This window comes from Anomaloglossus baeobatrachus, chromosome 5, assembly GCF_048569485.1.
Source record: "Anomaloglossus baeobatrachus isolate aAnoBae1 chromosome 5, aAnoBae1.hap1, whole genome shotgun sequence".
Lineage (NCBI taxonomy): Eukaryota > Metazoa > Chordata > Amphibia > Anura > Aromobatidae > Anomaloglossus > Anomaloglossus baeobatrachus.
In genome coordinates, this window is record NC_134357.1 from 335,487,431 (window position 1) to 335,504,070 (window position 16,640).

A 16,640-nucleotide genomic window follows, 5' to 3' on the forward strand; every position below is an offset into this window, starting at 1 on the left:
AAATAGAGCCCGGAGATGGCGCTTGTGCAGATGAGATCTTGGCTTGCCATTGAGCCTAGAGCTTAATCTGCGCTTACTCCAGGCACCATTTCTTTGAAGCCATCACCGCGTGCAGCCGCCGCAGCAGCTGCCCCAGCATGGCAGCCCGAGCCTCTGCCACAGCCCCAGCACAGCCTACAGTTTCTTAGACACCCACCATCTCTGCCTCCTGTGACTCCACCATCACCACTACTACTGCCCCCTCCAGTTAGACACCACCGGATTACAAGACAGACCCCATTTTTTTCCACCTTTTTTTGCTCTGAATTTGGGATGTGTTTTATACTCCGGTGCATCTTATAAAATGAAAAATACGATAATACATAACATTTTCCACATGTCTACATAACATCAGCACCATTTTTGAAACATGACAAAAAAAAAATAAATCAGAAATTAAAAGGGTTAAAAGTTTATCAGCAATTTCTCATTTTTCCAACCAAATTTACAAAACCATTTTTTTTAGAACCACATCACATTTGAAGTGACTTTGAGACCCCTAGATGACAGAAAATACCCAAAAGTGACCCCATTCTAAAAACTGCACCCCTGAAAGTGCTCACCACACATCCAACAAGTTTATTAACCCTTTGTGTGCTTCACAGGAACCAAAGCAATGTGGAAGGAAAAATTAAAATTTTACTTTTTCCCCAAAAATGTTGCATTAGCCCCAAATTTTGCATTTTCACAAGGGTAACAGGAGAAAATGGACCATACAATATATTGTGCAATTTCGCCTGAGTACAGGAATACCCCATATGTGATAGAAAACTACTGTTTGGGGGCACAGCAAGACACGGAAGGGAAAGAGCGTCATTTGACTTTCAGAAGGCAAAATTGGTTGGGGAAAAAAAAGCGGACGCCATGCCGTGTTTGCCATGGCAATGATGTGCCTAAACAGTGGCGCTCCCCCACAAGTGACCTCATTTTTTTAAACTACGCCCCTCAAGAAACTTATCTAGAGGTGTGGAGGGGACCTTGAACCCACAGGTTCTTGACAGAATTTTATAATGTTGAGCTGTGAAAATGAAAACAATAATTTCTCACAAACTTGTTGCTTTTACCAACAAATTTTGGATTTTCACAAGGGTTACAGGAGAAAATGTACAGCAGAGTATCGAATGCTTCATCAGACAACGCTTCTAGGATTCTATTGGGTCTAACCAGTAAGATGTAACAGAGTTCTGCACAGAAAACTATATGGCGGTACATTGAGCTCTGTAGTCCTGTACCAGAGGGATTCCCACAGGGCCTTTGTATAGCCTACTGTGTACATAGAAACTGAGGGGGACTCTTAGAATACTGGAGGTAGGAGGCCAGACCATTGTTCAGTTCCCCAAATTTCCAATGTCCAAAATTTCTTGAGAAGATCGGAGCCAAGGTGAATGGAGGCGAGGTAGATAAATACCTCTCCATGAAGAGCTCATCATCTGCCTCCAAGAGGGTTTCCCCCAATAATAATGATTGATTAGATACTCCATCATTGTCTGATCTGTGGAGGGTACAAACACGGAGATCCCCCCAATCTCAAGAATGAGGGGACTTCATGGACAACCAAGCACTGTGATATACAATGTAACACTCCCAGCCTGTGCATTCCCTACACAGTGCAAGATCAGGAGTGGGGAACCCGGACCACAAGCCGTACATTAGAGAATTAAATATCCCTCCATTTTAGAGAACAGAGGATTTTTAACCCCTTCATGACAGGGCCAATTGCATTTTCCTTTTTTCCACTCCTTCCCAGAACCATAAAAAAGCTAGACATATGGGTCTTATTTTCTGTAAAACAAGTTGCATTTTTCAATGAGCCCATTCATTTTACCAAATGGGGAAAAAATCCAAATGGTCAGAAATTGTGAAAGAAACACAATTCTGATGGGTTTTTGGGAATTGTTTTTACGGTGTAGATTGTGTGGTAACATTCTCTTTAATCAGTAGGATTGCGGCATTACTAAATATGTTCAGGTTTTTTATTATTTACCGTATTTTTCGCTTTATAAGACGCACTTCTTCCCCAAAATTGAGGCGAAAATAGGGGTGCGTCTTACAAACCGAATCTAGCTTATCGGGAAGCGGAGACACAGGAGTCTGGTGCTGCCACTATCGCCGAGGGGAGTCACATGAGGCTTGTGTCGCTACTGTCGCCGGCTTTCTGTGGCGGCAGCGGTGGGGATGTGGGCCCGTAGCTGGGGTGTCATGGTGGTGCAAGGAGGGCGCCATGTTTCTGCCGGCAAATGGCTGCGGAGGCGGGTGCCACTATCTGCCAGCACTGCCTCCGATGCAATGGACTTCAGGAAAATGGCTGTGGAAGTGGCACAGGCGCAGATTGAGATCTCAGAGAGCCGAGATCTCTATCCGCGCATGCGCTGCCTCCGCAGCCATTTTCCTATAGTCAATCATGTTGGATGAAGCGCAGGCGCAGATAGAGATCGCGGCGGGCTCAGTTTTAGTTCTCCTGATGGAGAGTGTTAAGTAAGAGAAGAAAAAGAGAAGAGCGATTCTCCTCCTCCTCTGCAGGGCTGGATACTGATTGGTGTAGGCAACTGCTGCAGAGCTGCTTCCACCAATCAGTGATCTGACCCCGATAGGTGAGCAAATACACTGAAGGGGAACACAACCCCCATCATCAGCCTCCAGAATATACTGTATCAGTGGGTGTATTCTGAGGCATGATGGGGGTTGTAGTCATTTTTTAGTGTAAATACTCCAGGGAGGGACTAATGTAGTGGCAACGTGTTGTAAATGTGACTACAACCCCCTTCATTTTTCAGAATACAGCCATTTATGGTATACAGTACATAGGTGTATTCCTAAGGATGAGGGGGCTGGTAGTCCCAGATCCCCCACAAAAGTGTGTCATCCACAGATCTTCCATAATAGAGCATCATCCATAGATCCCCCATAACAGTGCGTCATCCACAGATCTACCATAAAAAAGCGTCATCCACAAATCCCTTATAACAGTGAGTCATCCACAGATCCTCATAAGAGCGTCATCCACAGATTCCCCATAACAGAGCGTCATCCACAGATCCCCATTACAGTGCGCAGATCCCCCATAACAGAGTGTCATCCACAGATTCCTTATAACACAGCGTCATCCACAGATTCCCATAACAGAGCGTCATCCACAGATTGCCCCATAACAGAGCGTCATCCACAGATCCCTCATAACCGTGCATCATCCACAGAACCTCCATAACGGAGCATCATCCACAGTTCCCCCATCACCTCACAAGCTTCCCCTCATGTTATTCACAAACATGTTTCATGTTACTTACAATGCTACTGTTGAGTCTATATTGTTAAAATAATGTTTTTATAATTTTATTAAAATGTTTTAGAGCACTATTTGGCTTAAAATATATATTTTTTAATTTTCTTCCTCTAAAACCTAAGCGCGTCTTATAATCAGGTGTGTCTTATAAAGCAAAAAAATACAGTAACTGCTAAAAAATGGAAGTTTGCAAAAAAAAAAAAAAAAAAATTGGGGGGGGCTTTGTTGCCATTTTCATTTATCGGTTGATGGAGCCGTGTGATGACTTATTTTTTGCGAGGGGAGGAGTTTTTTCTCCAGCATTTTTTTGGTATTGCAACGACAACAATAAAGTAGTTTTTGCATTCTTCAATGTTTTTTCTTTATTGATGTTCTTAATTATTTTACCATCTTTTTTTTCAATGGGGCAAAATGGGGGGTTACTGTATTTGGACTTTATTTTTTCTTTTTTTAACACTTTATTTTTTTACTTTTCACTATTTTTAATAGGCCGCTTTGGGGACTTGAAGCTGCGATTGACTGATCGCTTGTGCTTTTTACACCAAAGCCGCAGCATTGCTGAATATAGCAGAAATCACAGTCTCCTTTGAAGCCACAGGCAGAATTTCAAAGAAGCGCTGCTATGACAGGGAGGTCTTCAGCAGACCCCTGCTGTCATAGCAACACATCGGTGACCCCCGATCACATCACCAATGGGAGCTAAAAATGACGCACCCGTATTAACTCCCGCTGTCAGAGTATGACAGTGAGATTTAACAGGCTAGCAATAGTGGGCGGAGTTCTGCTGCACCCGCGATTGTTAGCGGCAGGTCCTGTAAGGCTGCGACCGCACTTTGCGTTTCCACCTGCGTTTCAGGTGCTTTTTAGGTCCGTTTTGAGAAGCACCTTTTTCATGCCAAAAGGCATGCGTTTTGATTTTACAGCAAAGTCTATGGAAAATGGTGAATTTTAGGTCGCACTTTGCGTTTCTAAACGCTGCGTTTAATTTGCATATTTTGTTGCAAAAACCATGCGTTCAAAGAAGCAGCATGTCAGTTGTTTTTGCCATTTTGGGTGCGTTTTGCTAACATTGAAGTCAATGAGAAATTGAAAAAAACAAGAATCCTTCAAATTCCTGCGTTGTACCTCCTTTTTATGTGCAGAAAACATGCGTTTTGGACTACCAAAACGCATGCCTTTTGGCCATTAAAATAATGATTTCATATGTCCCTTTACACACACACATAGTCCGACAATTAAAATTAAAAAAAAAAAAATGTATTGCTATTTTTCCAATAAATAGTATATTACCGCTATAATTTTATTAAATATTTCTATTTCTTTAATTAGTTCTAAAATTCCATGTGTTCCTTTTTTTTTTCTTTTTTCATTGTGTTTGACTAATTAAACTTTATTTAGCAGTGTCTTGATGTTCAAAACGCATCTGTCAAAACGAAGGTGAAAAAGCATGTAAAAAGCGCTGAAAACGCATCTTAAACGCGGTAAATACGCATGCGTTTTCAGCGCTAAAGTTCTGAAACACGCAACTTTGGTCAAATCAATTAAGCCCAAAACGTGTGTTTAGAACTGCAAGTAGGTGAACGCAAAGTGCGGTCGCAGCCTAACACACAGCCATTACCTGCTGGGTATGGAGGGAGTTCACCCCATGAGCCCCCCGCTCCATACACCCACTCTCCACTTGCACTGTACATGTACGGCGGATGTCGTGAAAGGGTTGATAAGAGTTAAATTGCAAAGTTGCTTGTCCTTCTGAGCATTTCCAATTTTACCCATTTTAGAAAATAAGACAACCCCTTTAATCATTATAGGAAAGGTTATTCCAGTTTTTAATAAACTAAACTTTGAGATTTTTTTTTATTAAAAAAAACCAAACTTAAGGTTTTTATTTAAGGCAAGGAAATGAAAAACATTCAATTATTAAAAGTCATGATATAAAACAGCAGCACAAATGTCTTCTATCCTGGACACCCTAACGATTGCTTTAAGGGATTGTCCATTACTTTACAACCACTATTTAATACATCCAAGACTCGAATAAAAACAAGAAAGTGACTTCTCACCTCCTGCAGCAGCGTCGTTCCAGCGATGTTGGCGCCGCTGTTCCTGTGGAGTGACGTGACCTGTGTGACTTGTGTGAATGGCAGCCTGCACACAATGAGTGGACGTCCAAGGTACAGTTCCTCCAAAGTGAAGAGCCCAAAACTATACCTCACAACACAGACACCTGCAGAGACATTTTCACATGCAGACCTCCTTTTCTGCTCAGCAATAAAGCGTTGAACACTTCACTGTGGCAGTGACTTACACTTTTTTTCTAATCATATTGTATAGCTAGTTTGGTGGAGCTTAACCCAAAGCAAGCAAACCATGCACTGCTCTGGTGGAAGATACATCTGCTGAATGTAAATGGTTTAGTTTTTTTTTTAAAGCCCGAGATCATGCTCTCCACCCAAGTTTGCTAAAAAAGTGACTAAAGGGGTCACAAAGAAAGTGCACTTAGAAGCTGATATACTTGAAACCCTCAGAAGAAGGATCCCCAAAACCATTCCCCATCCCTCCGAGCCAGAAGGCCACAGCGAGGGTCAGGGACTAGTAGCCTTCCCTAGCCGTAGCCATGGAAAGGCCCAATCTTACTCCCAGCATCTGCCTTGCATGTCACCCAAGGTGATAACTGGGAACGTCCATATGTCAACTCCCCTCCCGAGAGAGGAGTCTGGGGTTCAGGGAGGAGTGGAACCTAACAGCCACACACTCCCCCCTAGACCTGTAATAAGAGGAATCCGTGAGGGGACCACATCCCGATTAACTCCAAGTGACGGACACACATGTAAAGTGGACACACAAAACAGTGAAAAATAATTAGGAAATAAATAGTGAAGGTTTCCTCAGCATAATGTTGGCCAGACATTACACAGTCTGATAAAACTGATAGCGTATTCTATAGGAGGTCCAGCTCTCAGCAGCCACTAATCAGATGTGTGAGGGGCTACACGGCTCAGCCAGAGCTCCAGTCTCCACATCTTCATAGGCTCAGACTTGCAAACTCCATTACTTTCATGAATGAGACAATCTGTTATACCTTGTACCAAACCACTAATCAACCAAACCACTAATCAACCGAGGTGCCAAAAGATGGACCCTCACTGATCTTATCCAGACGGCCTATCCGAAAAATAGGTTACCAATTTTACAAAGCCCAATGACCCCATTTTTATGCCACACATTGTAACACTCTCTCCACTATAAGTAATGAGTGATTACAAGCCATCAGCCTGTAAATATAGAAAGAATTTATGGCCATCTCTAAAAAGAAATGTAGTAGTTTTAGTTTTACAATTACAAACTTTGCACAGAAAAATAATCCCCAGTTCTGATGTGAGAAAGCCTAAACTAATGACTGGCTATACCACAACAGACTTTCAAGGGCTTGTCCGGTCTAAATCCACAAGTCTGCAGTGGCTCTATGCCACATGGCTGTGAGGATGCAATATATAGCCTCCCGGCCAGAATCTGACTACAGGGGCTCAGCCTCACTCAATACACTTGCATTTATCAGGGCCGCACCCATCTAGTCAGATTATGGTTGCGAGTCTGCATATCGCTCACTCCTGGCCACGTGACCACTGTTCCTGGCTCTGAAACAAGCAAATCCTCAGCGCACAGAGCACACGATGTGAGGATTCATAAGTCTGCAGTCACATACAGCGACACAGAGGGACTAATGGATTTCAAACTAGACACAAAGTATCACTGCACCCCCTGAGGAAACCCCAGTGACAATGTAGCTATTAGGGATTAGCTGGAAATACAGAAGTAGAGATACGACAATGTGGCCATAATTCATCAAAGTGCTCACACCAGAAATCTGCCGTAAAACACTTTGAAAAGTCACAAAATATTTCTGTAACGGGACAATGGCGTCTTTGGCAGCTACACCAAAATGACTGACAGGAACATCGCCGGACTTTTTAAATCAGATTCATTTTTATTTAACAGTAAAATGACACAACACATATACAAATTTGTTTCCCCACAAAAACATCACAGAAAGGGGAAAAACCTTTAGTCAGTGTCAAAAACAGCACACAAGTTACATAGTAAACAATGCGCCTGTAGTCCACGCCTCACCTCAGTATAGGTCACAAAGTGCATATTTTCTCTCATTATACTACCCATAATATAATTTTCCCAACATCTTTGCGACCATATCTGTTCCAGCAATACGCATTTCACCCTATTCCAGTAGATTTATCAACCGGTTACGAGAAGAAGGACCTGGTCCCCGCACTGTCCTGCAGTAACGCCGAGGAGGGAAGGCCCGGGGTACCCAACCATGCAGTGCAGATCTTATACAACTTCCTCAATGCATTTCTTTTAAGGTATGCTCCCCTCTCCAGTAGAAGTATAGCGTTAACTAACAACGCCGGTCCTGGAGTATTCAATAACACTGCCCCTCACAAGGATTATCTCATTTCTTTTTTTCTCAAACTGTCCACATTCCCATCAATTTTATTTATAATTAAACCCCATTAGAGAAGAAATTAAATATGGGAACCACTGCAAATTCAGATACAAAAGCCATAAAATATGAACTACAATCTTGGTTTTGTTTTTTTTACCTAATATGACATCAACCGAAAACCCATCCATGAATTTCTATATGTATCTGCACCCTAGATGCCACTCATGATATCTACAATATTGTGGGCAGCTGCCAAGCTCCAACATGGCCGGTGCCCACTGAGAATTCCATGTAGAGGTCATGTGACTGGCATGCGCTCAACTGCCGCTCACTTTCCAACTGTCGACCGCCGTGTGCAGAAGAGAGTTTGGATTGCTCTGCGAGAGAATTTCAAAATGACGTCCAGTGGACAAGAAAACGATGAGAAAATGAGAGAAGAAGAAGGAGAGAAGATGAGAGAAGAGGAGAGAGGAAATGAGAAGAGGAAGAGAGAAGACAACATGGAGGAAGACATCAAGAAGAAGAAGAGGATTATTGGACCCAACGCCAGAGAGTTGGAGGATGAAGAGCCAAGAGCAGGTAGGAGACACATTCACGTCTCATCTACAATGTGGTGATAGTTCTAGATTTATAAATAATACAGTATGTGGAGGATTAGACAAGTCCCATGTGTCAGATGTTACTACAAGTATATGTGAGTATAGATATTAATGCATTGCCCGGGTCATATATTGCAGTGAGGGCGAGGATTTCCTACTGTGGTCCTTATAGGTTTCATAGCTTTGTTGGTAACAGGATAGTACAAAATGTCAGTTTCCCGCCAGAACTTTAGGTAGAAGGTTAATGTCTGAAATGTGGGAAACTTGCAAAAAAGTTTCCTGTTTTATTAAGGAAGCTCGGACTCTATTCCATGGAATACTCCAATGTAGATTTGATGTAAATTTGAAAAAGGTTATAAAAATGTGTCAGCGCTGTCTGATAATTTGGTAAAAGGGCCGGTCATAATACATGTGACTGCTACTCAGTATGGTGCACTACACGTAACAGTGGGACCTGCACCTTATAAGTCTTACCTGTGTACAATTATAATAGCGCAATATTGTAACCTGCCCTGATATCAGTAGGTCCGGCCTTTCTCAAAGATATTATGTCTATACAACCCTATGATAACATAAATGGAGCTAGAGGTGTTACATGTTCAGTGGTGCAAAGAAACGTGTGTCAGGGGGTTACCAGTGGCAGATTAAGTATAGCAATGTTTATTTACATGTACATTTGCCTGTGACTATTTGTCCATTGTTCACTATGGAGCAGCATTATATGGCACAGGGGATAGGATTTTTGTACTTACCAGTGACTTTTACCTTCCCCATTACTGTGCAAGTATGGTTACACACCTTTCTATTGAGTAGCCCATAAAATGCTGTGGCCATGCGAACAGTGGTTACTTTACATGGTTATCAAACAGTTGGCATTTTATATTGGCATTTATTAGTCTTACAATATATATATATATATCTTTTGAATGTGTATGCACCTTGCTCTACTTTGCAGAGTTTGGAGGTTTTCTTTTTTTTAACCACGGTTAAGTGCATCTATCAAAGTGAATATGGGACTGTTAAATGTAGTTCTCATTAATTCTGGAAAACACATTGGTGTACTATTACCGAGTCCCATAGGATCCTGATTTCTAGAACTACTCTCCTATGTGTGGTCACATACGTAAAAATTCTTGCAATATTCCTACTTGACATGCACATTTTTTGTAATATAAACACTTGCAATTTAATGAAATATTTATACAGTGATTTATTCATTTTTTTGCATTTTCAAATAATTTGATTCTATATTATTGTGAGAGCAGTTTCCATTTGTACACACACACACACACACACACACACACACATACTAGCTGTACTACCCGGCTTCGCCCGGGTTACTAACTGTTGTTAACAAAATAGAATGTATTAACAAAAATGTATTCTGCACACAAAAACCACAAAACAAATAGAAATGTAATTATTAAAAGGCAAAAACTAAGCTAATAGAAGCATTTCACAACATATATTTCAACACCACAGATATTCCACACAGATTTAACTAAATTGACCAGGTAATGTGCTCCGTCTGTCTCTTTCCAGGTCTGTCTCTTTCCAGGTCTGTCTCTTTCCAGGTCTGTCTCTTTCCCCATCTGCCTGTCTCTGTCTCTTTTTTTGTCTGTCTCTATCTCTCTGTTCCTTTCCCCATCTGTCTCTTTCTAGGTCTGTCTCTTTCACCGTCTGTCTGTCTCTTTCACCGTCTGTCTGTCTCTTTCACCGTCTGTCTGTCTCTTTCACCGTCTGTCTCTGTCTCTTTCACCGTCTGTCTCTGTCTGTCTCTATCCGTCTCCCCATCGAGACGGATATACACACACACACAAACGCGCATCAAAAAAGACCTACATTTATAGATTTCAATTAAGTATTTCATTTGATTATTCTACATCTACACAGTAAGTCTCATAAAATGCTGATGTAAGATTATTCTTCATATGTATTATATTCCATTCATGCCATATTGTTTTTCATGGTTTTCGGTCAATTTTTCCAGTTGACCTGGTATTGTGTATCCTCATCCTTGTCTCCATGAAATGTTATTGTCAATTTGTGAATTTGTTATTTAATTTGTGTGTTTGTCATTTAAATAAAGCTACTATTGTTTCATTCTAATCAGTGTATGGAGTGATAATTTTTGGATCGTGGTATTGGAATCCCTGAGAATTTGAGGAGTTTTTGAGAATTTAGTGCTGCTTCAAAGTTTGTGATCCATTCATAATTTTCCATATTTCTCTGTAAATTTGACCTAAAACTACATCAGATTTTCACACAAGTCCTTAAAGTAAATAAAAAGAACCAAAATTATATTAATAAAAAAAAAGAAAATAGTTTTTGTAATTTTTAAAAATGAGGAAAATGATCCAATTATTAAATATGTGTGAGAGACGGGTGTATAATCTTCTACAGGTTATTACTATCTACAGCTTTTCTTGTGAGGGTCTCACACTTCTCCTAATTCCCACCATCATAAACTCCCACAGACGTGTGTTGTAATGATCAGGTTTTATTAGATCTCTTCTCCTTACATAAAACAGGCCGCCCACTCACACCGGATTGTCGTCCCATTGGCTGCAAACACCAAACTAATATCACCCTTCATATTATTTGCTAATCCTAAGGGTTCACATACTTTTGCCTCTCACAGGCACGTGAAATTGGATCATTTACATTGTAAAAAAATGACGATGTCCTTATATTTTTCACTCCTTTGTTTTTCGATCTGCTTTTAGAACTTAAGAAATCTGATGTAGTTTTAGATCAAATTTATGTAGAAATATGGAAAATTCTGAATGGTTCACAAACATGGAAACACCCCTGTATAATGGCCATTATATGAGGGGCTGCTGATAAGTCTTTGGCTTTGTGACCTTTTTTTGTTTCAATAGTAACGAATGTTACATCACATGAAAGCCTTATGTGTCTAATATATGTTTTCAAAATTTTGGGTTTGTTGCTTATGGCAACAGTGTTCTACGCACGCAAAAAAACCAAAATGGCGGAGTCTAATGCGATATTCACAGCAACTGAGAGCAGAGGAGTGATAAAATTATTGTTTTTGTAAAGAAAGTCTGCAAAGGATATTTATGGTGATATGTCGCAGACATTGGGGGATCAATGTCCTTCATATTCCACAGCTAAAGTGAACCTGTCAGGTACCATATGCGTTCTAACCTAGAAGCAGGGTGATGTGTGGCCTAGTAACCCCTTCCTAACCAACTCTGTGTTGTAATATTGTGTAATATGATTTTATAAAAAAAACATTTTATAACTTACATGTTCCCTATGTAAATAGGAGAGGGTCTAGTCCCCTGGACGTCACATTGCCCTGTGGGCGTTTCCATGTTTTCCGTGGTATCACGCCCCTGTGGGCGTTTGCATGCTTTCCGTGGCATCACGCCCCTGTGGGCACTGGGCATGATACTATGGATTTACATGAATGACGTCACCGCAGCGTCATGAGATCCCGCGCGTGCGTACTTACCATTCCCGCAGCCGTGTTATCCCAGTGCTTGCTTGTTGGCTTCAGACGCGCACTCCGCATGTTCACAGGATTCCTGCGGTTCCGGTCAAGCACAGAGTGCGTCTGAAGCCGAGAAGTAATCAGCTGAAACAACGCATGACCGGAACCTGTAACCTGGCCCAAGTACACTCAGTGCTGAGCCGAGGAACAAATGGAGAGGACATTTTTGCAAGCTGCACTCTTGTTTACATCCCCACTGTTCCAACAACGATTTGAAACCTCATCAAGATTGCAATTGCCATCAAAATGCACTAAGATATGTATATATATATATTATAATATAATATACACACACACACCTGAAATACTTTAATCTGTTACCACATTGCTGCAAAAACCTAAATAAGTAAATATATATTCTGAGTCTCTGTATTGCTGTGTATATATAGAGAGATGTATATATATAGATATTGACATGCATAGTGATATATATGTCTGTATACATTTGTGTGTGTATATATATATCATATATATTCATATTTAAAATTATAAATACCTCCAAAAATATTTATTACGGTAGGTAGAATTTATTGTGTTTTTTCAGTGTGCGACTGTTACTTTTTTTTTCTCATATATTTTACATCACATACAGATACCTGTCCACATTTGTAAAGGGGCTGCCAGTCCAGATAGATAGATAGATAGATAGATAGATAGATAGATAATCTATCTATCTATCTATCTATCTGGACAGGCAGCACCTTTACAAATGTAGACAAGTATCTGTACGTGATGTGAAATATATGAGAAAAAAGGAACAGTCGCACACTGTGAAAAACCACAATAAATTCTACCTACCGTAATAAATATTTTTGTAGGTATTTAGAATTTTAAATATTTATATTAATATATATATACACATAAAAAGGAATACAGACATATCACTATGCATGTCAATATCTATATATACATCTCTACAATACAGCAATACAGAGACTCAGAATATATATTTATTTACTTATTTAGGTTTTTGCAGCAATGTGGTAACAGATTAAAAGTATTTCAGGTGTGTGTGTGTGTATGTGTATATATATATATATATTTATTTAGTGCATTTTGATGGCAATTGTAATCTTGATGAGGTTTCAAATCGTTGGTGGAACAGTGGGGATGTAAACAAGAGTGCAGCTTGCAAAAATATCCTCACCATTTGTTCTTCGGCTCAGCACTGAGTGTACTTGGGCCAGGTTACAGGTTCCGGTCATGCGTTGTCTCAGACAATTACTTCTCGGCTTCAGACGCACTCTGCGCTTGACCGGAACCGCAGGAATCCTGTGAGCATGCGCAGTGCGCATCTGAAGCCGACAAGCAAGCACTGGGATAACAAGGCTGCAGGAATAGTAAGCACGCATGCGCGGGATCTCAAGGTGCTGTGGTGACGTCACTCATGTAGATCCAAAGTATCAAGCCCGCAGGGGCGTGGTACCATGGAAAGCATGCAAACGCCTACGGAGCGATGCAACGCCAGGGGACTAGAACCTCTCCTATTTACACAGGGAACATGTAAGTTATAAAACGTTTTTTTATAAAATCATATTACAATATTACAACAAAGGGATGTGTAGGAAAGGGTTACTAGGCCACACAACACCCTGCCTGTAGGTTAGAACGCATATGGGACCTGACAGTTTCCATTTAAGAACTGGGTTGCCAAATTTAAAAACGGGCCACTTCAGCACCAATGATGAGGAACGTCCTGGACGACCGAGAGTGGTTGTTATTCCGGAGATCGTCAATGCTGTGCACAACCTCATCCTGGAGAATCCACGAATTTCAGCTAAAGCAATAGCAGACATCATGGGGATTTCCCGTGAACGTGTCGGTGTCATTATCCATGAACATTTGAACACGAGGAAGCGATCTGCACAGTGGGTCCCCAAATGTTTGACAAAAGATTAGAGAAGATGCGAGTGAAAACTTCCTGGTATATTTATCAGCGTTTCTGGAATTATACAAACTTTCTGGATCAAATAGTCACTATGGATGAGACCTAAATTTATTTATATGACCCTGACAACAAGGATCAGTCAAAAGAGTGGAGGCACAGTGGTTCTCCTCGTCCAAAGAGGTTCAGGTTGAAAAAAAATCAGCCACTAAGGTGATGGTGTCTGTGTTCTGGGATAAGGAGGACCTGCTGCTAGTGGACTACCTTGAAAAGGATTCCACCATCAATACAAGGTATTACATTGAACTTTTGGACCAACTGAAGGCAGCTCTGAAGGCCAAAAGGCATGGCAATCTGTCCAAAGGAATCTTGTTCCTGCAAGACAACGCCTCAGCTCACACTGCACAAGTGACCATGGCAAAACTGGCAGAGCTGTTCTTCCAACTGGTTGTCCACCACCTTATTCACCAGATCTAGGTCCCTCCGACTATCATCTGTTTCCAAACCTGAAGAAACACCTCAACGGTACCAAATTTCACACCATTTCTGATGCTACAGTTACTAAGGATGCCTGGTTTGAGGTACAACCAAAATCCTTCTTTTTGCTAGGCTTACAGAACTTGGAATACCGATGTAAGAAGTGTGTTGTCATCAGTGGAGAGTATGTGGAATACATGTAAAGTTTCATGATCCTATCTCGTTTCCTTCTGGATAAAGCCAAAGACTTATCAGCAGCCCTTAGTATACTTTTCATATACATTTATATATGCTGTACTTCAGGTAAACATGAGTTCTGCAGCTTTCTATTCTCACAATCTCTACATGCCTCATTACATTTGTTCCAAACAAATAAACTAACATTAAATTCTTTACTTTATTCCTTTAGGACCCAGCACCGCTATAACACCAATATCCAACAGTCAGCTTGACATCAATGATTACAAGTTCCATCAGGTGCTGGGTGAAGGCAGCTTCGGCCAAGTAAGTATTACATGTGGTAGATGCCAGCTATATTACACCGCCGGCATGATAGCGCGGGGTCAGCCAATGACCCCTGACGCTGCCATCACTCACTTCCTGTGAGAGCCGACACTCACAGGAGATGAGCATTTCTGCTGATCAGGGCAATGCTGCTCTGATCATTAGAAACGCACAGGCAATCAGATAGATACTGCAGGCATAAAGTCCCCTAGGGAAACTAGTAGCAAATTAACAAAAAAAAAAAAAAAAGTTTTAAAAAATATGAAAAAACTAAAAAAGCCTAAAAAGTTCAAATTAGCCCCTTTTCGCCCTATTAAAAATAAAAATTAAATTTAAAAAAATAACAAAAACACATTTGGTGTCGCCATAATTAGAAATGCCTGATCTATTAAAAAAATAAAAATCAATCTGATTGGTACAAGGAGTGGCAAGAAAAAAAGACGAACTCCACAATTACGATTTTTGGTGGTCACAACATTTTTTTTTTAAATGCAAAAAGGAACATCTGCTAAAAAATGAGAAGGCTACAGGTCTCGGAAAATGGCGACAAAAATCGCTATTTTTTTTTTTGGACAAACTTCTGAATTTTTTTTTCACCACTTAGATAAAGTTAAAAAGTATAAATGTTTGGTGTCTCTGGACTCGTACCGACATGAGGCATCATACAGACACATCAGTTTTACCATATAGCGAATGTGGTGAATAAAATACCCCCAAAACAATTGTGCAATTACACTTTTTTTTTGCAATTTCACCACACTTGGAATTTTTTTCCCCCATTTTCCAGAACACTATATGGTAAAACTAATGGTTTAATTCAAAAGTACAACCTGTCCCGCAAAAAAAAAAAAAACACGTATGGCAAGATAGAGGGAAAAAAAGAACAAAAAAAAGTTATCGCTCTCGGAAGAAGGGGAGGAAAAAGCAAAAATGAAAAATGGAAAAAAAATGAAATATATAAATATATATATAATAAAAAATATTTAAATATTTTTTAAAAATTCACGCATTAGATGTTGCCGTTATTATATTGTCCTGGAGAATTAGGTTTCCATGCAACAAACACAGTAAAAACAAATCCCTACAAAAAAAATCAAGGGCAGAATATTTTATTTTTATTTTTTATACACAAATTTTATCTCATTTTGGAATTTAATTTTTTTTTTTCAGTACAATGTATGGTAAAATGGATGGTGTCATTAAAAAATGTAAATTATCCAACAAAAACCAATTCCTCATACGGTTAGGTCAACGGAGAAAAAAAAAAAAAAAAATTATACCTCTTGGAAGAAGGGGACGGAAAAAAAAAAAATGTGACCTCTTTAATGGCTTTTTTCCCTGTGTTTTCCTCAGGTGGTGCTGGCATCAGTCTGTGGCCAAAACATCTACAAGGCCATTAAGATCATTGACAAACAGGACAATGCCAAAGCCCTACGGCGAGAGAGGCGCATACTCCTGGCTACCAGAGACTGCCCATTCGTGAGTCATCTGGATGCCGCTTTGCAGTCTCAGGTACAGAGGGGTCTCCGGGCTCCAGACATCTTTTCCATGACATATATGTACTACATGCAGCAGTGATAATATCTATATATTGTGCTTTATTTCCAGAGCGAAGCCTATTTCATCATGGAGTATTTGTCCGGTGGCAGCCTTGAGTCACTGATTAAAATGAGCGGCAAACTGAACATCGAGACCACACGGCGAGTATCTAACAAGGAAAAATTGCTAAATACGGGGAAATATGGAAACAGTCGGACAATCGGCCGTCAATAGATTATATTAGAGATTGTAATAAGGTTTATCCTCAGGATGATTTCATGTCATTGATACTAAACAGTCTATTCTCTCATCAGGTTTATCACAGCAGAGTTAATCTG

The 16,640-nt window shown here is 40.3% G+C and overlaps 1 long non-coding RNA gene across 2 annotated transcripts in view; it reads right to left on the minus strand.

The window, feature by feature from the left end:
• The window catches only part of LOC142311427 (uncharacterized), a 225,553-nt gene that overhangs the window by 108,227 nt on the left and 100,686 nt on the right, over window positions 1-16,640 (minus strand). The gene's annotated exons all lie outside the window — the stretch shown is intronic.